At 47.9% G+C, this 23,032-nt stretch overlaps 1 protein-coding gene and 1 pseudogene across 5 annotated transcripts in view; one reads left to right on the plus strand and one right to left on the minus strand.

The window, feature by feature from the left end:
- Window positions 1–23,032, plus strand: part of LOC144121834 (uncharacterized) — a 263,637-nt gene that overhangs the window by 234,933 nt on the left and 5,672 nt on the right. The window lies entirely within an intron of this gene.
- On the minus strand, window positions 1,700–3,539 carry LOC144118896 (uncharacterized; annotated as a pseudogene).

Genomic DNA, 23,032 nt, shown 5'->3' on the forward strand with positions numbered 1-23,032 from the left:
TCAAAAATAACATGAGAGATGGGGACAACCCCTTGGGTTGGGCTTAGCCTCGAACTCAGAGTCTTGTTAACAACACAAACTAAATAAAAATCAAATACGCCATCACTCTCTCTCAAGTGAGAGTATCCACACACTCTCCATTCGTAGCTAATCCTTGCCTCAGTTATGCATACCGCCACCCACCATCGGTCCGCGTTGCCCGTCAGCAACAGAGGAGGGGGCGAAAGGGCCCACGATGCTGCCGTGCTACGACGGCGGGACACATCTAATAAGCATGAAGGTGTTTGTCTCTCGCTCTGGAAACCAGATTAAGGATCGCCCCTGTCTTCCCACATTCTTGGTGAGCACTGCCTGTCCGCCATGACAGGTGTCCGTCACGGCCCTCCTGGGAATGCGCTTTTGGTTCACGAGGCACGGCGGGAAGCTGTGGGTGCCTTCCCGGCGATAGCCCACGTCGTTAGGGGGGGGGGGGGGGGTCCGTGCGTCAAGCGACCGTACTGTTTTCGTTCCCCAACTTGACATGGGAGCCAGGTACTGTTTTTGTTCCCCGTACGCACTCGGGGGGGGCTCTCGCTTATACTGGGGAGCAGTTTCCGCGTGTGCCGGCGCCCCACTTCCTGCAAAGGTATGCAGCTGGAAAAGAGGGGCGGCCTTACACGCCCCCTCTAAGAGTATAAACCGAGCTTGCTTTCAGCTCGTTTATGCTTACTAACAAAGAGGCCGCAACACTTTCACATTACAAGTGTCAGCTCTCCGGGGGCACAGTTTCTTCTGGGTACTCGACACTTCGAGAACCAAAGCAAAGAAACAATCAATAAAATAAACTAAAGCGCAACATTGGTGCAAGCTGCTGTACAGACCACTGAATGGGCAGCAACATCATGCACTGCGCAGAGTCCACATTCGAAGCACACGCAAAGCCACATTGTTCATCACTGTTCACAAGTCTGCGCACAACACTCACGGGCACCGTTCTATGCAGACGCCAGGCAGAAGTCTCTTCGTAAGTGCCCGACTTCAACACACGGCACCCTGCTCATCGAGCGTCGGTTGAGTGGGAACATTCACGCCTTTTCGAGGCTGGCATGGTGGTACCTGGCTCCCATGTCAAGTTGGGGAGCCTGGACAGCGCATCTGTATTTCTATTCTTGGTGCGTTTCCTATGCTTTACTGTTATGTTATAACGCTGAAGTGGCAGCGCCCATCTAGCCAATTTCGCCCCGTGTGGAGTGCAAGTCGTCAAGTATGACAGGGGATTGTGGCCAGAGACGACATTGACCTCGGCGCCAAAGAGCCAATAATCGAGCTTCTCTTCTAATGCGCGCTGCGCATGATCTGGCCCCTCATGCGTCACAAATGCGGTAAGCGCTTGGCTGTGCGGGTCCATCGGTACCTGCCAGTAGGCACGCCTTATATCCACTAGCGTGATAAACTGCGCGCGGCCGACCCGGAAAATTAGCTCCTGTGAGTTGATAATCATCAGAAACGCATCTGAATGAGTTCCTGCATTCAAAGTTCGGTGGTCAGTGCACATTCGCACCGACCCATCTTTCTTTCCCACGCACACAAATGGGTGTGCAAATTCACTTTCTACAGGATAAATTATTCCTAACTTAAGTATCTCCTCCACTTGGCAGCTTACTTCTTTCTTGAGCAGTTCAGGCCTAGTTGACGGGGTGATGGATATAATGTCAGTGTGACGCCGGCCTGGGCGGGTTTGGCACCCATTACAAGACTGGCAGTACTCTGAGATCTCCTTTTCCATACCGGGCCAATAGACGTTGTACTTTATGTGTGCCTTGGTCTTCCTTGCTCCCAGGTGTCCACCCCACGGCGATTCGTGCGCCAAGGTCAGAACTTCCTTTCGTCTCTCTTGGGGAAGCACCAGTTGTCGCACTTTAGTACCCGCTATTGAATCCCAATGGTGTAGCAATCCCTCAGTAACGAACATACCCGCCTTTCCGTGCTTAGAATTTTCCCTTGCCTTCCTCAAGCTCTCGTCAGCGATCTGCGCTGCTCAAAACATTTCTCGCTGGCTAGACAGTGAAACTGCATCTTCCCTCCTAGGTGGCTCTGCTTCCTCGCGTGGAACGTCATCATTTGGTGCCCTGCCAACTTCGCATACGAGTGCCTCACGCGGAACGTCGTCATTTGGTGCCCTGTCAGCTTCGCTTACCAGTGCCTCACAATTTTCATTTGCCGCGTTTGTAGGTTCTTGATTTGCCGCCATACTGACTGCAGTACTAGTACTTGTTGTGAACGCTCTATCGCTGTGCTTCTTAAGCAGCTGCCAGTCTTCTGACGACAGCAAACAGTCCACCCCCTCAGTAAGCTCATTGGTGAGGGCACATACTATGCCTATCTTTTGATCGTCTGCGATGGTTCCTGTATGAGATACACTTAGAGGGACCATCGCCAATTTCGCCTGAATAGATCTGCCGAAAGCCGACACTAGCTTCACTGTCCCCGATGGTTCCGTCAGCGCCTGCGATAGTATGCTCTCTCTTATTACCGTCATTTCACTACCCGTATCAAGCAATGCCTCGGTGCAGACGTCTCTGCATACAAGCTCTACGAACTGTAGTCTCGATGCGGCTGCGCTTGAATTTTGCGTAGGCACTCCTACTTTAGCAGTTAAAGCCGCGCCTTGGTTTACCGCTGCGTCCTTTACTCCTGTCTCATCCCAGCGCTACCTTTTGCACCCTCCGCCTGTGCCCATATGCTTGTTGCTGGCGCGGCTCATTTGCTGTTACTCGCGGGCAATTCCTAGCAACATGGCCCAGTCCATGGCACTGGTGGCACTTTACTGCGGGTTTTTCAACATTACCGTGCTTTTGGCCTGTTTGCAGTACTGGCACTGTAATCTGTCTCGCAGCCCGCCCTTTACCTTTAGCTTGCACGAAGGTCTGTAGGGCCTTTGATATTTCTTTAGGCTTCAGCCAACTCTCTCCTTCTCGAAGGAGCACATATTCAATGCCCTCCGGGCTGAGGCTTGACTTAATGTGATCAGACACCATGAGATCGGTCAACGCCTCTTTTGAGTCTACCTCTCTAGCCTGGATGTAGTACATTAAATACGTTTTTACGCGAGACGCAAACTGAGCTCACGTCTCCTCCTTCCTTTTCGCTGCTTTCTCAAATCTCTCGAGGTACTCAGTCGGAGTGAGTTTTAATTCTTCTAGAACCGCTGTTTTTACAGCCTCATAATCAGTGCATTCGGCTCGGTCAAGGTTACGAAGTAAGTATCTGACTCGCTCTGTCAGTGCCGGCAAAATTAAGTGCACTCGGCTACTGTCTGGAACATTGAAAGTAGTGAAAAGCTTCTCCACCTCCTCAAACCACAATGGTACATCTGCATCGCATGGCATTCTGTAGCCCTTAAGGACTTTCGCACATTGTGATATTGAATCTGAGCCTATACATCGTTCATCATTCTGTCCCGACCCAAGCGGTGAGATTCGACCATTCGACAGCCCAGGCTCCATCTGCTTAAGTGCCAGTCGCTCCCTGGATTCAATTTCACGCATTCGTAGTTCCATTTCCACTTTTAACTCCATACGGCGAATAGCCATTTTTTCTGTATCAGATCCTGTAGTGTCTAGTGACAATGTCTGTCTCTGGTCGTCGGCTCGTCACTGAAATCATCCTCCATATTCGCTCCCTCGTTCTGATCCATCCCCGTTCCTACACCGCCCTCTAGCGATTGCTGCTCCTGGCGAGGATTCGACCTCATTTCATTCTCAGGATTAGGTTCGCTATCTTTAGCGGCTAACGTTCTCCTCGTATCGACCATGGGCCTCACAAACTAACCACCATGCCTGCCTCAACAAAACGCAAGAAATCCCACTCACCCGGCGCAGATCTTCTGTTGTCTGCCGCCCAGAGCCCGGATGATGCGTCCGTTCCACCAGCGTTGGCAGCAGCCGAGGTGGAGTCGTCCCTTAACAGCCCCTCGCTGCTCCGTGTCGGATGGCCTGTGGTTGTCACTGCAATGCCTGGCCTTGAGATGAGACGTGCTGAAGCCTGTCGTACTGCGCCAGTAGAATTTCAAATGTCATTCGTTTCTTCGAGGATGGTTCACAAACCCTTACTCTAGTGTCGTTCGGCTTGGAAGATGGACAGCAGGCGAGCTTGTAGATGATGACAGCAGAGCATATATTTACAGCATACATATACAGAGAGTTAAACTGGAAAAAGCGGAACTGAATTTACAAAAGAACAAACTTTGCGCTACTTTACTCATTTACCGGGCAGGTTAGAGCCTAAGTAGCATCACGTTACATGCTAAGCATGGAGCCCCAGCTCAGACTGGACTCGACTGCATCCGTTTACATGCGCTTTTAAGCACTTGATTAACAAAGGACTAAGGGCGGTCATTTTCAGTGGCCCGCCCTAAGCATCAATTCTCCAATCAAAAATAACATGAGAGATGGGGACAACCCCTTGGGTTGGGCTTAGCCTCGAACCCAGAGTCTTGTTAACAACACAAACTAAATAAAAATAAAATACGCCACCACTCTCTCTCAAGTGAGAGTATCCACACGCTCTCCCTTCGGAGCTAATCCTTGCCTCAGGCATACCTCCACCCACCATGGCTCCGCGTCGCCCGTCAGCAACAGAGGAGGGGGTGAAAGGGCCCACGATGCTGCCGCGCTACGACGGTGGGACACATCTAATAAGCATGAAGGGGTTTGTCTGTCGCTCCGGAAACCAGATTAAGGATCGCCCCTGTCTTCCCACATTCTTGGTGAGCACTGCCTGTCCGCCATGACAGGTGTCCATCACGGCCCTCCTGGGAATGCGCTTTTTGTTCACAAGGCACGGCGGGAAGCTGTGGGTGCCTTCCCGGCGATAGCCCACGTCGTTAGGGGAGGGTTCGTGCGTCAAGCGACCGTACCGTTTTCGTTTCCCGTACGCACTCGGGGGCTCTCGCTTATACTGCGGAGCGGTTTCCACGTGTGCCGGCGTCCCACTTCCTGCAAAGGTATGCAGCTGGAAAAGAGGGGCGGCCTTACACTGGCCATTACACAAAACTAGCATTTTCCTGTTAAATGAAACTGACAACAGTGGAGCGATGATTACTCAACCTCCCTAATCACTCATCTCCCATATCAGGGGTGACACGCACCTTACAACAATTGTCAACCTGTAGTATTGTGGACACCTTGAATACTTGTTTGGAACTCTGAAGGATTTTAATGATGCTTTACAGCTGTATATCTCTTCAATTGTGAAGTGATGGCATTTATAAAGAATGTTCCATTTGTCATGACCACAGTTCAATCCCAAAGGTAGAGTGGTGGTGCCTGTTTCCCACTGACATCTTTGTGTTCGGCATTGATTACAAATTGCAGCACGACACACTCTCTCACTGGACACCTTATACATCATTCACTTGAAAATCAACCACATGGGTGTCCTGCCTGCACAGGATAGTTGGAAGCATTCTCGCTCCCTTTTCCACCACTGTTAGCAATGCCAACATTAGGCGCTTTGTCATACAAATCTGACAGATGGCTTACTTTTACCGACTTATATGGACCTACCTTTTGCTGTGACCATTGTGATGCATTTTACCGTCGTTTACAAAGATCAGAATCTGGTTCATCCAGTACTTTCACTCAGTACTGAGCCACTTATTCCATTTAAACAACTACAGTTAAACCTGTATATAACGAAATCGAGAGAAGTTTGAAATTTTTTGTTACATGCAGGTTTTGGTATATCCAGTTTTCACATGAAAACTCGAAAAGGGCTGTGCAGAATGGAAGCCAGAGTGAAAACTAAATCTACTGGGAATGTTTGTTGGGGCATTTCATTAGACCACTGTTACCCAGAGTCGTAAACATTGAGAGACATTTTTCGATCACGCTGAAAACGAGAGTACAGCAGCAGCTGCCTCTGTGTCTACTGCGGTTTGCACGACGCCACCACATGCGGGATGGGGGAGCGGGGCAGATGTGGGAATAGGAAGCACCCGCCTCTTTCCGCATGCTCGTCTCCCGTTAAAAAAAAAAAAGTCCCTTGGTCTGCCTTTCCACAAAAATTGACTCTTTGCCTCGTGTTCCTAGCGTTGTCCACTTACCCTACTCCCACCGCATGTCGGCTGCTGGCACCTAAGTGTGAACTATTGAGAGTGACTGGCGTCCGCTGCTTGTCCCATACCTTCTTTTACGTTGTGTTGTTTTGTGCTGGTTTTGGTCATGAGCTATTGTAGTGCCACTTGGTGGGACTCTACAAAAGTGAAAGCTGCAGAGACTGCGGTATTTGCCACAGAGAGGCAGGCGCCATTCGCACTGGCGTGCAGCGTGTGGTCTGGCCAAATTTTAAGTAACTCACTGTAATAGATAACTGATAGTCGGCATGGCGAGTTCGTTACATCAAGGTTGACCACCACAACACCCTTGTTACCTTGAGTTCGCAAATAAACCTGCTTCGAGGGGGGCGGCGTTGCAGAATTGAGAAAATTCGTAATATGGAGTTATTCGCTACAGGGGACGCTCATTACATTTGTGTTTAACTAATTAGAGACGTTGAAGTCTGATTACAGTAGAAGCTTGTTAATGTAAAGCTCATTGGACCACGTAAAATAGTTCAGCCGCCATGTTGGCTCGGTGGTTATGGTGCTTGGCTGCTGACCCGAAAGACGGTGGTTCGATCCTGACCGCAGCTTTTACATATTAGAAGGGGGCAAATTGCTAGTAACCTGATATAGCTTTTAAGGAATGATGAGTTAAACACAATCCATGGCAATGTGCATGTGCTAAGGTCTTGTTTCGAGCCCTAGGCCACCTGTAAATGACACCAGTATACTCCTCGGTGTGTTATTAGAGCACTCCAGACAGGTCTGCGGACAACCAATGTCCCGCGGCATTGGCCGAACCTACCACTGGGTCCACACATCTGTCTAGAGTGCTCGAGCGGAGTGCTGTGTTGTGCATGTCTGACAGTCATAGCTGCCTGGTGGTCCCGATATTGGGGTAAGGTCTTGTTTCGAGCCCTAGGCCACCTCTAAATGAAGCCAGTATACTCCTCGGTGTGTTATTAGAGCGCTCTAGACAGGTCAGCAGACGACCACTGTCCTGCGATATTGGCAAAACCTGCCACTGGGTGCATACATCTGTCTAGAGTGCTCGAATGGCGTGCTGTGTTGTGCATGTCTGATAGTCGTAGCTGCCTGGTGGACCCGATATAGCTTTTAAGGAATGAGGAGTTAAACACAATCCATGGCAATGTGCATGTGCGCTAAGGTCTTGTTTCGAGCCCTAGGCCACCTGTAAATGACACCAGTATACTCCTCAGTGTGTTATTAGAGCGCTCTAGACAGGTCGGCGAACGACCAGTGTCCCGTGGCATTGGATGAACAGGCCACTGGGTCCACACATCTGTCTAGAGGGCTCGAACGGCGTGCTCTGTTGTGCATGTCTGACAGTCATAGCGGCCTGCTGGACCCAATATAGCTTTTAAGGAATGATGAGTTAAACACAATCCATGGCAATGTGCATGTGCGGTAAGGTCTTGTTTCGAGCCCTAGGCCACCTGTAAATGACACCAGTATACTCCTCGGTGTGTTATTAGAGCACTCCAGACAGGTCTGCGGATGACCAATGTCCCGTGGCATTGGCAGAACCTGCCACTGGGTCCACACATCTGTCTAGAGTGCTCGAATGGCGTGCTGTGTTGTGCATGTCTGATAGTCGTAGCTGCCTGGTGGACCCGATATAGCTTTTAAGGAATGAGGAGTTAAACACAATCCATGGCAATGTGCATGTGCGCTAAGGTCTTGTTTCGAGCCCTAGGCCACCTGTAAATGACACCAGTATACTCCTCAGTGTGGTATTAGAGCGTTCTAGACAGGTCTGCGAACGACCAGTGTCCCGTGGCATTGGATGAACAGGCCACTGGGTCCACACATCTGTCTAGAGGGCTCGAACGGCGTGCTCTGTTGTGCATGTCTGACAGTCATAGCGGCCTGCCGGACCCAATATAGCTTTTAAGGAATGATGAGTTAAACACAATCCATGGCAATGTGCATGTGCGGTAATGTCTTGTTTCGAGCCCTAGGCCACCTGTAAATGACACCAGTATACTCCTCAGTGTGTTATTAGAGCGCTCTAGACAGGTCTGCGAACGACCAGTGTCCCGTGGCATTGGATGAACAGGCCACTGGGTCCACACATCTGTCTAGAGGGCTCGAACGGCGTGCTCTGTTGTGCATGTCTGACAGTCATAGCGGCCTGCCGGACCCAATATAGCTTTTAAGGAATGATGAGTTAAATACAATCCATGGCAATGTGCATGTGCGCTAAGGTCTTGTTTCGAGCCCTAGGCCACCTGTAAATGACACCAGTATACTCCTCAGTGTGTTATTAGAGCGCTCTAGACAGGTCTGCGAACGACCAGTGTCCCGTGGCATTGGATGAACAGGCCACTGGGTCCACACATCTGTCTAGAGGGCTCGAACGGCGTGCTCTGTTGTGCATGTCTGACAGTCATAGCGGCCTGCCGGACCCAATATAGCTTTTAAGGAATGATGAGTTAAACACAATCCATGGCAATGTGCATGTGCGCTAAGGTCTTGTTTCGAGCCCTAGGCCACCTGTAAATGACACCAGTATACTCCTCGGTGTGTTATTAGAGCACTCCAGACAGGTCTGCGGATGACCAATGTCCCGTGGCATTGGCAGAACCTGCCACTGGGTCCACACATCTGTCTAGAGTGCTCGAATGGCGTGCTGTGTTGTGCATGTCTGATAGTCGTAGCTGCCTGGTGGACCCGATATAGCTTTTAAGGAATAAGGAGTTAAACACAATCCATGGCAATGTGCATGTGTGGTAAGGTCTTGTTTCGAGCCCTAGGCCACCTCTAAATGAAACCAGTATACTCCTCAGTGTGTTATTAGAGCGCTCTAGACAGGTCTGCGGACGACCACTGTCCCGCGCCACTCACCCCTCTGCCTCCACCAATACATTCCTCTATTTGCTGCTGCGTTGAGCATTTCGTGTTGAGGGACGACGACTCTGTGCCTGCCTAAATGTGACCAGACAGGAATGTTAGGTAAGTGCATGCTGAAGACCGGATCGTTCAAATTCAACATGTCTCGGAAGCAAAAGGCCCTTCTTTTAAAGGGAAACTCGTAGAAGGTTGATGAAAACCCAAAGAAAAAAAAGTCTTGACTTGGTGAGTGAGCTAGGACTAGCGCTCTCTACGCTCTGCACTATTGTTGATCAATGGGACTTCATTTTGAAGAATGCCTAGCACTTTGATGTCGTCAAGCAAGCAAAGAGTGCCACAGTTCAAGGTGAAAGAAGTTCTACTGACGTAGTTTCACGAGGTGATTGCAGCCAGCGTCAATGTGGACGCCAAGGTGCTATGGAAGAAGGCTGATGACATTGTAATTTTTCTTGGCATTGAAAGTTTTCAAGTGTTGGGAGGGTGGCTGCTTCACTTTAATGGAAGGCATAGGCTTGTTTACTAAGCTGTTTATGTAGAAGGTAAAAAAATTGGAGGAGACGGCTGTTGGCGACTGGACTAACTCGCTGCTAACGCGACACGACATTTTCAGTGCCGATGAGGCTAGCAACTTCTTCAACCTGCAACCGAACAAGAATTTGTGTCTGAAGGGCGAGACTTGTCAGGCAGCCAGAAAACTAAGGAATGTCTTTACTTTTTGTTGCAACGCGTCCGAAAAAATGATGCTATCATCGGCAAGGCTAAGGAACCGAGATGCTTTTGATTAGCTGGACGTTTTGCCTTCTTTGCACAGAGCTAATACAACCTTTGTCTGTAAAGTTCCGAGACCGAGTCCATTAAAAAAGTGCGTTTAACATTGAAATCATTTGTGGAGCACCCCTTCGAAATGGTCTCCCTTGCAGTCTATACACAGTTTCCAACGCTTCTTCAGGTCTTGGAAACAGTTGTAAAACACTTTTTTTGACAGGGCTGTCAGCTGCTTTGTCGTGACATCTTGAATGGCCTCCATGCTCCCTATCCAGCAACCTTTTAGGGCTCTCTTCACAGGAGGAAACAGGAAAAAAATCGCACGGGGAGAGGTCAGGCGAGTATGGCGGATGGGGAAGTACAGTAATGCTGTGCTTGGCGAGAAATTTTGTCACGCTGAGAGCAGTGTGCGGCCCTGCATTATCGTGTAGAAGGCTCCGTTGTCCAGATGCCCATAAGTCAGTGCGACGGCGTCGCAGTGCATCATGCATGCGTTGGAGCACACGGATATAAAACTCCCGATCCACTGTCTGCCCTTGTGGGACGAACTCGTGGTGTATGACGCCTCTGGCATCGAAAAAAACTCTCAGCATCGTCTTTGTTTTGGTCTTCTGTCGCCGCACCTTTCTCGACGCCGGAGAGCTTGTGGACTGCCATTCGGTGCTCTGCCTCTTTGCTTGAGGATCGTTTTGTAAACACCATGTTTCGCGTTCAGCAATGATGCTGTCGACGAATGCAGCATCCTTCTCTGCCTCGAAGAGCAATGCAGCACTCACTGATGCCCGCGTGTCCCTCCGGTCCTGTGTGAGGGAGTGCGGCAGAAGTCTGGCATTCAGCTTTCATTTCCCCAAGTTCTCACTCAAAATTTGGCGGCATGTTGTCTTACTAATGTCGAGTTCATCTGATAGTATGCAGACTGTAATAGTGCAGTCTTGCTGTACGATTTCCCTGATCCAAGCCACATTGTTTTCATTCCGTGAGGTTCAAGGGCGCCCCTGCCTTGTATCGTCTTCTCCCCGAAACGAACCTCTTGTGCCACTTGAAAACTCGCACCCGTGATAATGACTCATTGCTGTAAGCGTCACGAAGGAGCTTATACGTCTGTGTGGCTGTCTTGCCAAGCTTCACACGGAATTTTATGTTTACACGTTGTTCGAGGTGGACGTCCATCTCTCCGCATTCACTCATAGTAGAATTCGCCGATGACTAGTGACAACTTATTTTTCTACATGTGCCATCTAGCGGATGCCACAGCAATTAATACTATAAATAGCTCAGGTTAGCCCGAAATGATGGCGCTACACATATGCACCAACATTTGTTTTTAGGGAATCATTTCTAGAGAAGAAAATAAATCTGTCTCGAAACTTTATGGACAAAGGTAGGAAGCCCGGATGGCTGTGGATTTTTTTTTAGTTTCTCATCGGCTTAAATTGGAAAATGTCATCGAAGAACATAAAAATTTTGCTCTTTGTTGACCAGTGCTCTGCCCACCTTATGGCGCATTCACACTTACATTCGGCGGCGAGAGGGAGCGGAATCTGCGGCCGCCGAAATGCTGTCTCGTTCACACTTCCCAGCCACCGCGTCGTCGCTCATCGTCTGTGTGTCGTCTGCTCACGGCGTACACAGATGTGACAAGAGGTTAATCGATGCTGTCTACATACCAAAACCGTATGCACGCTTGCATACGCTGAATGCAGCTATTTTGTCGGACGTTACGCCATTTCTAACATTCTCACTTTTTAAACGCCTAGTGGCATCATCTGGTGGTTAAGAGAGGAATCATTGTGTTCAACAAACCGACACCCCTCTTAAGCCTAAAAGGGGAAGAATCCCTTTTAGGCTTAAAAATTAAAGCAAAAAATTAAAGCAAATTTATCGCTCAAACGTTTTCTTATGGGCGAGATAAGACAAAGCGAAAGACCGCTGGCTCTTTTATGGCCAGTGAACGCGCTGAAAAAGGCAGTAACAGCGACGAATTCAGTCTGAAGCGAGGCGTCCTGCATCGAAAGGTGCCGCCATGTTTGTCGCCGTGGGTACTCGCCTTCCTATTGGCTGACGAGATTCGGCGGATTTTTTTCCGGTGGCAGAATTTGGTCGTGGACCGATCGTCCTTTCCACTGGGTATTTCGGCGGAATCTTCGCCGCGGCAGCGAATTCCGCTCGCTCTCGCCGCCGAAAGTCCAAGTGTGAACGCGCCATTAGGCAAGTGATGTTGAACAATGTCACAGTAATGTTTTTGGCTGCAAACATGATAAGCAACCGGCAGCCATTGGATGCCGGACAATGTGGAATGTGAATCACTTCAGCAGCCTTTAAGTGAGGCAATTACTCGCAAAGATTGGTCAAAAAGATGGCAATTTGCTGATCAGTCTGCTCGACGCAATTCATTTTCTGGCCATGTCTTGGGACAGTGTGTCTAGGCAAACAGTCTTCGCAAGCATGGATTCACGACGGCACCGCTCGCTCCGCCGATTGCCAAAGTCCGATGACTATTTTGCTATTGAAGGTTGGGAGACGCTGGATGTTCAAGCTTCTACTCACGACTTCGTATGACAATGTTGCAGCTTGCGGAATGTCAACCATTGAAAAAAAACTGAAAAAAAAAAGCTGAAAAAAAAAATGAACCCGTCATCAGACAACGATGATGGAAAGGGTGATCCACTCTCATCAATGGCACAAGCCCTCAATGCCCTTGATGTGAGCGACAAAACTGTGGCATAGTTCTATTTTTTTCAGGCTGGGCTGATTGATGAAATCGAGCCTAAGAAAGTGAAAACCAGTATTACTGACTTCTTCAGTTGAAAGTAATTGAGCCAAATAAAGTTTGTTTCATTTTCATGTTAAACATTGATCGTTTTGGATCATATGAATTCTGGATGATATGAATATTTTTCAGGGCCTCGTGGAATTCATATCGTCGAGATTCTCTTGTATTCGAAAGTCTGGCAAAAAATTTTAAAAAGGGTAGCGCTAAACATTGCTCCACCATTTGAAGTACTTCACAGTCGCTACCATTGCACTCAGCAAAACTGCGGTCGACCATTTGACGATTAACGGGCCACAGAAAAGGGTTTAAAGTTAGGTTTAAAATGCTTGCACTGTATGTAGAGCACAGGCCACCGAGCACACATGCTGCGTATGGGACCTCAATAGCGAGCAGGAAATTTACAATACATTTTCAAAAATTCCTCCTTTTCCGGGCTTTTGTGCGAAACCTGGCATACGATGTCATGTCGTGCAAGTGACGTCAGCAGCTGGGGTTATCATTGGTTCACTGGCCCAAATTCTTTCGGATGTCAAGCAGCGACCATGGCCAAGGCCACTCCGAATGCGCCAGCTGTCGTGAAGATGAGGAAGTTCAAATTTTGACTGCATGTAGGTAACTCATCTTTCACAAAAAGCATTAAAAAGAATTCTTGCTGGAGGATAATTGTGAAACAGCGTCCTTTTACATCCTACCCATACTGCAACGTTACTGAGAGCTCCCTTTCTGGGGCCCTTTAACTGCTCCTTCAGCAGGAGCTCGTTTGGACTCATGGTCGCCGCATCATCACTCATCACCCGAAATACGGTCATCCTGGCTTTGACATGTGCAGAATATTATTTTGTATCTCTTTAATATATCTAAGGCCTCTAACTTTCTGCAGTGGAGAGTTTAAATTTCACATATTGAAAGCAAAAAATTTGTGAAATTCCCTGGGTGACATCAAATAATGCTTCAGAATGCAGCTCGCATTCTACCATATGTACTCGTATAAGGGCCACACTTTTTCACAGTTTTGACAGCTTACATGACAGTCCAGACCAACATTTTTCAGTAAAACTTTTACTATACCGGAGCCTCGATTATGTGTCCCTTTCTTAAAGGGACTATGCAATAAACTAATTGCGATTACGTAAAGCAGACGAGAGATAGGCATTTCATCACTCGTCGCCCCAGCGCAAGAATTTTTAACCTAGCATCAATAACACCCAAGATATAGACGATTAAAAATTATGCTCCTCCTCTCCCCCCTCAACTCGTACACGCGGGTGACCAGACAAAAATAAAGAAAACAGCTCTGCGACTGGGCCCCGCCCATGAATACGTCATACGCTGACGTTCCTTTTGCAACTTCCGGTTGTCGCTCCTAGCCAGTGCCTCCTCTCTTGACCGCTTGCTTGACCAGCCTCGTATGCGCAGACAAGGCTGGTTAAGCGAGGGGCCGTGAAGACTTGCTTTTCAAATGCAGTTAGCAAGTCCTGCGCATACTTGATGAAAATTATTTATAAGCTGGTGGACCGCCTCAGAGCAGCAGGATTCCCGAGACACTTTTTAGTTTCAGTCACTGAGAGCTTGCATCAGCAGGAAAAGGCCAAGAAGACTGGAGCTGATGGCGAAGGGGGCAGCAAGTTAGTGGTGGTGCCATATATCCACAAGCTGTCACACTCCCTCATGAAGGTAGCGCAAAAAGTGGGAGTGAAGGTGCATATGTCTGTACCAGAAAAATTGTCCCGTATTTTCAAGGCCACCTGTCCTGACAGCAGGCTTCATAATAGCTGCACGATACGGCATAGAAATCCTTTCGTGCAATGCACTGAGGAGATAGTCTACAGTATCCTGCTTTCTTGCGGCAAGGCGTACATTGGGCAGTCGCAGATGCCTTAATGAGCGGTTAAGTGAGCACCATAGGGAAGATAGGGATGGAGGTTCCAGCAATATGGCACGGCACTGTCGTGCTCATAAATGCAAGCCTGGTTTTAAAGAATGCGAGGTGATCGGCAGAAATGCGGATAGATTAACAAGGGAAATTATCGAGGCTGCCGCAATCGAAAGAGCTGGACCTGAAAGGTTCATCAGCAGTTCGTCATTGTCGCTGACAAAGAAAGATATGGCATTTTTGGACTTGGAGCAGTATGCCAACTGGTGAAATGTGTTGCATGTGCTTTTTAAGCTTTTGTTCACAAATTATCTTGTCTAATCGGACAGGTATCGTTCTTTTCTTCATGTATAAATTCTGTGTGCACCAAATAAAGCCTTAGTGGAAGTTTAGCGCTTGTGTTTGTCCCCTGTTTTGTTGCTGCGCTATGGATCATAACGCATAAACATTTACAAGCGACTTTTTATTCATTGCATAGTCCCTTTAATGCTGTGACACGCATTCTTATGAGAAATCAGTGCAGTCTCAGCAAATCGTCCAAGTACATAATGCGTATGGATGATATGGCGCATGTCTGATGAGATCATTTTACTGGCAAATGTCACGTGATTCCTAATTAAAGGGGCTGCGAAACACTGCTTGAACGGATGCCAGCTATACTTCAGGTGGATTCTTTGTCACGCAGATGCTGACTCGAAAAGAATTGCAGGAATCGATGCATAGGAGCAGGAGTTATTAAATGAAGAAATATTCTAAAATACAAGCAAACAAATTGCGGCCTCAATTCGATTTTCGCGCGGCTTCCTTTTCCCATTTCACTCTCCCGATGACTACACGGGTGAGGCCAATCAAAACAGCCTATCTGAGCACGTCGCGGAAGTTTGCACACCATGGTTGCCTAATCGCTGTAACTCGTCTTTGCCAAGGCTGGTAGCGCCGTTTTCATGGTTACAACAACCATGTGAATGCCCAGCTGACCCAGCGGTGCTTCATTGTCACGTCGACGGCGCAGAAGGGAACACTGATCAATGATGTTCCCTGACTTATGGATCTGAACGCGATCCTAACTGGATCCGAACTCAGGAGCGAGATACTGCGACGGAGTGGCATCCTGCGCAAGATACTAGGGGTGTGCGAATATTCGAAATTTCGAATATGAATCTAATATGTTTGACATTCGATTCGTATTCGAGAATTTCTGAATATTCGAAAATTCCCGAATACTCGCCAGCGATCGTATACTGCGCAGACTTCCATAAATTCGACCGTGGCAAAACCATAATATCTGGGCAAATTAGCTGATGGTCAAGTAAAAAATTCCAGGAAAACAATGCAGAGCTCCTATTCCCTTCCTTTTTCTGTCGTTTATCACGCGGACCGATCGCATTCCGACGGCGCTAGGCTTGACCTCGTGTGAAATTCCGCAAGTTGGCTTTCTCACATATCTCATGTGGTGCGACCTAGATGGCCGACTGCCCGCTTGGAACAATTGCAACGCGAAATCGCGCTTTTTTAATCCTTCTGTAATACGTTACACATTTAATGCCCACATCCGAAGAATCCGTCCTGTCGCCATCATAACTCTCCGAGCATGACTTCCGCCATCCCGTTTTGAACACTACGCTATGCGGAATTTCGCGGGAGCCTCCTGAAGGGGTGCGTCGAGTTGTCACTATAGGGCAAGCGATCCTGCAAAAATCCCCGCCTATTGCATGGTGCATTGTAACCCGCGCACTTCTTTAGTGGGCGCAATGGCAGGTGTGACAACGATTGGAAGGCCCCTGTCGCTAAGCGAAAAAATAGCCTGGTTGCGTAGTTTCGGTTTCTGAGCTTTGCCGCTGCCACGGGCAACTGCAACTCAGCCCACACATTCGCGGGTAGTCCAATCCCAGCTCCGCGCAGCTTTCGGACGCCGACTGGTGCGTCGCAGGCGATTTCTTTTTCCTTTTTAGAAACCGTCTCGCCATTCTGGGAGGCCAGAGTCTGTTCCTCCGCCCCTTGCTTGCAATTTGTGTTGTTCTTCCAGCACTCCAAAACGGGCGGCTCGTCAGGGTCGTACAGGGTTAACGCGATGGAGCCGCCTCATAAGGCCTTACTGCATCTTCGCATTTTCGGCAGTTTTTTTTTCTTTTTTTCCGTGGGGGGGGGGGGGGGGGGGGGGGGGATTTTATTAATCGAGGCCTTCGGATGATCCAGGCATTTCTTCCGGTCCCTTGAACTCAGAATGAATGAGATTTTACTAGTCATCATGTTATTCTTATTTGCGAGGCTTGTCATTTTATGGATTTTGCTTTCCATGACCTAATTACAGTTTGGATACTGTTATACTGTCTAATCAAGTAGTATGCATTTCTGTGCACATCATGTTTTTTTATACAGTACTGAGGCAGTCTAGTTTTGTTTATTTTAGTAGCGAACACCATACACTATTTTGAGAAAATTAAGGGCAACAACAGTTCCTTGTTTATCATTTTATGAAATTTTTTGTACTGAACAGATATTCGTTTCGGTATTCGAAGCCATTTTTTCTTCATATTCGTATTCGATTTGTATTCGAAAATTTCAATATTCGCACATCCTTACTAGATACATTCAGCATAGTGTGTACCGCTACTGCCTATTGCCTACCACAGCCCGTCGCTAGGAATGTGCTGATTGGTCACAGTGAGCAAAGCGCGCGCGCTGTTGACGGGAACGTGGTGCCATCTGGCGCCGCCGCCCAGTGATCTTCCAGAAGCTGGCAATGTGCACTGCTAAATGCAAAACGAATGGCTTTTTTCTTTGCATCCCTCCTTGGGACCAAAACAAACACTTGTAGAGTGCAATGGCTCAATTGGATCAATTCCGCAAAGCCATTTTCACATACATAGAGAGTAGCCATAAGTGCTGTGTGCTAAATCATAGGATGTGTACAGAGAGGCGCAATGTCCTTCGAAGCAAAATAATAGCCAGAGCCTCTAGTTGTGTATTTTTGTTTTACTGTCTTTACAGTACTTTTGTCTAAGGCGAAGAAGTTGGTTTTGTTCATGTCATATAAAACGTAAAAACTTGACAAAACATATCTATTTATTCATACAATTTGCAGTATATTTACTGTTTGCCCAGTCATCAAGCTCCCGCCCAGTGATGTCATATCCACTGCTAAAAACCGCCACTGTATGGTGACACCTTCAGCGCCATGAATTTGTTTTTGCGAGCTAATTAGAATATTAAAAACCGGAGTATACATGGTCTGACCGATGCTAATAGCATCACTATAACTCATTCTATGCAAACAACAGGAAAAACAGTGCACTGATTATGTGTTTCGGGGCCCCTTAAAAGATCAAGATCTTCTGAAGACGTTGTGCTTGACTGACAGTAATAATCCTTAGCTGATGGGTTGGAGTGGTGTGCCACGTGTGCGACCTGTGGCCGTCAGTGTGCAGTAACGTCTGCCTAGCGTGCTTTTTCGTTTGTTTCACTGTCTAAAACCTTGCTGAAATCAATTATAAGTTTATTTTAATATGAGGTAATTTTAGGTGGTAAGTTTGTTATAAGGGTAGACCTTTCATGGTGAACTGACTACATTCAAAGCACTTTTGCTGCGGCTTCAATGCGAAGCACGCTAAGCATAGTGACACTGAGAAAATGGCATGCTACTACAGCGCGTATTGCTTGAGCCTGGTGGGCAGCTTGTTGAAGCCGCAGTGAAAGGGCTTTGAATCTAGTCACAGTTTACTAGAAAAGGTCAAGCCTAATTCTAGTTTTTTGCACAGCATAATGTTTGGTGCAAACGTCAAGCGTGTAAAACTACCTCTTAGCAGCTGAGGCACCGCATATTCCTGGTCCCAGGCAGAGTCTGGTGCACTGGACAATGTGTGCATGGTTGTACCGAGTGTCGCAGTCAGTTATCGTTGGTCAGCTTCCAGCATAACATTTCATGTGGGAAAAATTATGTACACATGAAGCGACTGTCAAGTTGGGGCTGTAGCCCTCACACAAGGTTGTCCTTTCATGAGTATTTCCTTGTCAGATCCCATGTACATTGTAATGCACATTTCTCTTTTATGGAATTCTTAAAAAACCCTTCACTTCCACAGTCAAAGTGATGTTGAAAGTCGGGAGAGCGCTCGCTGTGCCCCCACGACGTCGACTTTTGAAGAAGTGCGAAATGGTAGAGGCTCTCTGAGCAGCCCTCCAAGATTAATTATCTGTCTAAACCAGATTTCTGCTCCCAGGGGTCAAACAGCTCCCAAGTCTCTCGAATAAAAAGGTAGCACAAAATGACGTCCACAGAATCAAGACACCTCAAACACACAAGGCTGCAGGGGCCATGTGGTAGAGCATCCGCCTCGCATTTGGGAGGTGCTAAGTTTGATCCTCGGTGCCGCCGGGTACCTGCTGGTTTTCTAATGGGTACAAAATTTTCCCCGGCCAGGTGCTCGGCTGTTTTGAGGTGAAATGTTTGGGAAAAGAACCACAAGTGGGCTTCTACCGCACAAGGCAGAATTACATTTGCTTGATGGTAAACCGAATCACTGACCTGTAAATGTAATGCTTTGGTGCAAGACCCTTTTGCCTGTTTGTAGTGTCTTCCTTCTGTGGTCGTATTTTTATTCAAGTATGCGTCACCAACTAGCCCAGCAACAAGTTTTATTGTCCCAAGTCTCTCGTGCTCTTTTATGAGATTTCTTGTGATTTTTATTTAAACACGCATTGTGTTGTGCATGTATTCAACTAAATATATGCCACAAAATGTTGCATCATAATGTAGGCCCAGAGGCCAATAGCAGAGCATGAAGAAAACTAACGGCAGAACTGTTCGACTTTTGGCTGCCAGATTTTGTATGTACATTCACAGGACCATAGATATCCCACGTGAGGCTCGGTATATATGTTTGGATTAACGCTGAAAGGCCGAACTTTTGCTCATGTCTGACGGGTTGTATGGCATTTGGAACCAGTGCATCAGTATAGTGTGGATTTCTTTTTTCTAGCCTCAAGGTGGTTTAAAGCGACCTTTGCCACCAGGCTTGAAAACTGCTAGGAGAAGCCAGCTTTGTAGTGACCTTAGGGCAAAGCTCATGGTGTGCAAGTGCGACAGAGATGTGGGCTGTGGATATAGAAAGAATGTGGTGCAGGTTGTTAACTGGAGGCACCGAAAGAATTGATTGCAGTAGAGAAAGCAAAGAAGTGTAAACAAGTGCAGGGCTAGGCAGCTCGAAACACTGAATAGTAGCAGCATGGCGCTGTTGGCGCTGCTATTATGTACGAGGCTGCATACCTTAAGGTGGGATGCAGGTATGAAAACTGTCGTTTTATTTATGGTAGGTTTCTTATTAAAACCGCTCTGTGTCCTTTTGTATGTAGAGTCTAAATATGAAATTAGAGTTTGAATAGCACAATTATAATTTTAGTTATTTTCATGGGGCTCTTTGTTATCCCCTAAGTATTCATTTTTTTGCACTTTCGGGTCGTTTTGCACCTGTGCTTCGCTCGATTGCGGTGCGTGCACCTGAAGCAGTGCCCCTTGAATAACCTGACTTATACACTGATTCTGTATTTTAGCGTGATCTCAACGTTTTTTTTTTCTTTTTTGAGGGTGCCCTCTGCTATGATTGGGGTGGACATTGTGAGATAGCATTATAATTATAATATTTCTTTTAAAATTCCCTCGGATTTTCAACCCCCCCCCCCCACCCTCCTTTTTTTTTCATTTGAGCAAATAAGGTGAACCAGTCATTTTTCAATCATACTTCCTAGAGGTGTTCGCAACAACAGCTGAATCAAAAAAGAGAATGTGGCAGCTGACACGCAATTCCATGAAAAATGCTTAAATCCACGAATTTTTTCGAAATGAAGAGAAACTAGGGGTTTTAGATATAAATCAGTGATTGGCATGGCTCTTTGCAGTTCGTTGGCGCTTTTATACTCAGACATTCTTGGCGTATGTGAGGGTGGCAGCCATTGTTGGATGGATACATCAGGTTAGTGGTGCGGTGCTGCTCTAAGGAGCTCGTGTACAGAAGGGCTTTCGGTAGTAGCAGTGGTCATGTGGAAAGGAGTGATGAGAAGAGAGCGCATGCTGGTGCTGACGCGGTGCATTTTATATGGGTGAGTTCAGCGCAGCATACACAATATTCAAACTACCCTGTGACAACACAGATGCTGTCTAGGAATTATTTGCGATTTTAGAAAACTGAGATCGAGCACCTATAGACATTGTACAATACTTCAGTTACAGCTCATTCTTAAACTCACCTCATACTTTTCACCTATAGCATTTATTAACCATGGTACTTGTACCACTTCTTTTCTCATGTATTATGGCCTCAGTTGCTGTCGTGCCACTGACCCTGAATTATTACTACTACTACTTAGTACTACTACTACTACTAATACTACTACTACTACTACTACTACTACGACTACTACTTTACTCCTACTGCATCTACTACTACAGTAAAACCTCGTTAATTCGAACTCGAGGGGGACCGGAAAATTGTTCGAATTAAGCGGAGTTTGAATTAACGAGCGGGGCGCTAAAAAAAGCGGCCATCACGCCCGGCAGCACGGGCCGAAGCTAAAACAGGCATATCTGAGATCGTTATCTCTTACTACGCGCTACTACACATTTGCGGCGGGCGATTGCGCGAATTAAAATCATAGAGCCCGAATGTCGAAGGAAATAAAGTTAATTTGTTTATGCGGTTGGAGCTAACATCAAAATGCATTCGCGTAAGCAGCAAGCTTAATGATTAAATATGACACTATGCTTCAAAAACATGTTTATTAACAGCAGATTGGCAAAGCATATCAAAGAGAAAAATAATCGGTGATGCGCATTTGTTTTCGTTTCCTTTGCCGTGACTCGACAAGCATCGTCTGCAACTTGCCCAACAGCTCCAACGCAGCGTCCGAATTATCATCGGCGGAGAAGTAGCGCGCAGCCAGATCGAGTGCTGACGCTGTTTCACATGCACTCGGGGGTGGCAATGGATCGTCGCCTCCGTCGGACTCGTCGTCGCTGTCAGCTGTGCTCGCCGCGCCCGAGTTGTGCGGCATCTGGTCACCGCAGGCCGCTTCAATAATCTCGGCATCGCTTAACTTCGCTGCTTTGCCAAAAGCAAGCGGCACCGTTCCGTGCCAGTCGCGTTTGCGCACACCAACACCGTCACTCTTTCCTTGCTTCTCTTCCCGCCTGAACACGTGTCGCCTTTGTAACTGACAGTCTTGTTCGGCAGCAACTTAAAATAAAGCGCGGTTTCATCTGCATTGAACATATCGCTGAGCGAGTAATCGGCAAGGTAGTCCTATAGTTGACCTGCTGCAACGGCTTGCGCCGGAGCCACCGTGGCCGGAGCATAGGCGGCGCCCGCGGTAGGGTGGCTACCCGCGTGACCGCGCGTCAGCCAAAAATAGACAAGCCAATGCTTCGACGCTCTGGCAGCGAAAACCTGCTACGGCATGCACCGGAGGGTTGGTTCGGGCAACGAAATTCACGTCTCACCTCGTGCGTGCTGACATGCGTGCTGGCTTATTTTTTTTCTCATCATTCTGCATTTTTTTTTAATTTTCAGCGCATTGTATTTGCTACGAGGTGACTTCTATATGCGAGGAGCAATGCCAGCCATCGGCGCCTAGTTTGAATTAACCGACGTGGATACCGGCATATTCGAATTATCGGGAGTTTTGACCCATTGAAATACACAGGGCTTTGCCGGGACCCGGCAGTCAGTTCGAATTAACCGGCAGTTCGAATTAAGCGATTTCGAATTAACGAGGTTTTACTGTAATATTAATACAGTCAAGCCCACATATAATGGCCCCACTTAAGACGAACTTTCGCTTATAACGAACGAGACCTGCATGATCATCAAAATATACATTGTTTCAATGGCACAAAATCACACGTATAATGAACGTCATTAAGCCCTGGTGATCGCTTGCAGTGAACGGACGGCGTTAACCCGGCGCCGCAATGCGAAATAACCTGCCTCTGACCCCTTTGTGCGTCCGGCGCGCGGTATGTTTTCGGGCCGAGCCTCATTGCAGGCGAACTGCCCGCCCCGTTTCGTGCCACTCTCAAGCGAGATACCCCTTCACCGCCGACGCGCCTTCCAAGTTCGCCCTCCTGCCCCTCCTCACAACTTTCATTCCCCTCTCCTCACTCTTTTGTAAATCCACGCGTGGCCTCCGCGATCAACCGCGCCGCCAACTTTGCTGATCGCGGAGGCCACACTCCATGAAGCAGGCCTCCCGTGGGAGCCAAGGGGTGGCTGCACTGACGCCCACGGACGCCCCTCATTGGTCTCTCCGCTGTCACTGTGCATCTGTATCTTTAGCTTGATTGGCTTGATTGCCGCCTGTATGCGTTGCATGTCTACCCCATCGCGCACTTTTGTCACTCTTGTTATGGTGCAGACGATTCGTTGGCATCGTTCGAATCTCGGGTCCTGATTGTAATTCGGGATGGTGGACGGGAACACCGTGCCCATTTCCATTGTATTCGGCGGTAAAGATGATGAAAGCGGCCTGGGCGGAGGTTACGGCCACTGGCGAGCGGAACTGCTTCCGCAAGGCCGGCTTCGTCGAGTGTCTGATGCCCAGCCTGATGCTTCGGAAGATGACCAGCCCGGCGGCGATTTATGGCAGCGCGTCATCGACTCCGACATGGGGGGTC

The sequence above is a fragment of the Amblyomma americanum genome, chromosome 2, assembly GCF_052857255.1.
Source record: "Amblyomma americanum isolate KBUSLIRL-KWMA chromosome 2, ASM5285725v1, whole genome shotgun sequence".
In the NCBI taxonomy this organism is placed as follows: Eukaryota; Metazoa; Arthropoda; class Arachnida; order Ixodida; family Ixodidae; genus Amblyomma; species Amblyomma americanum.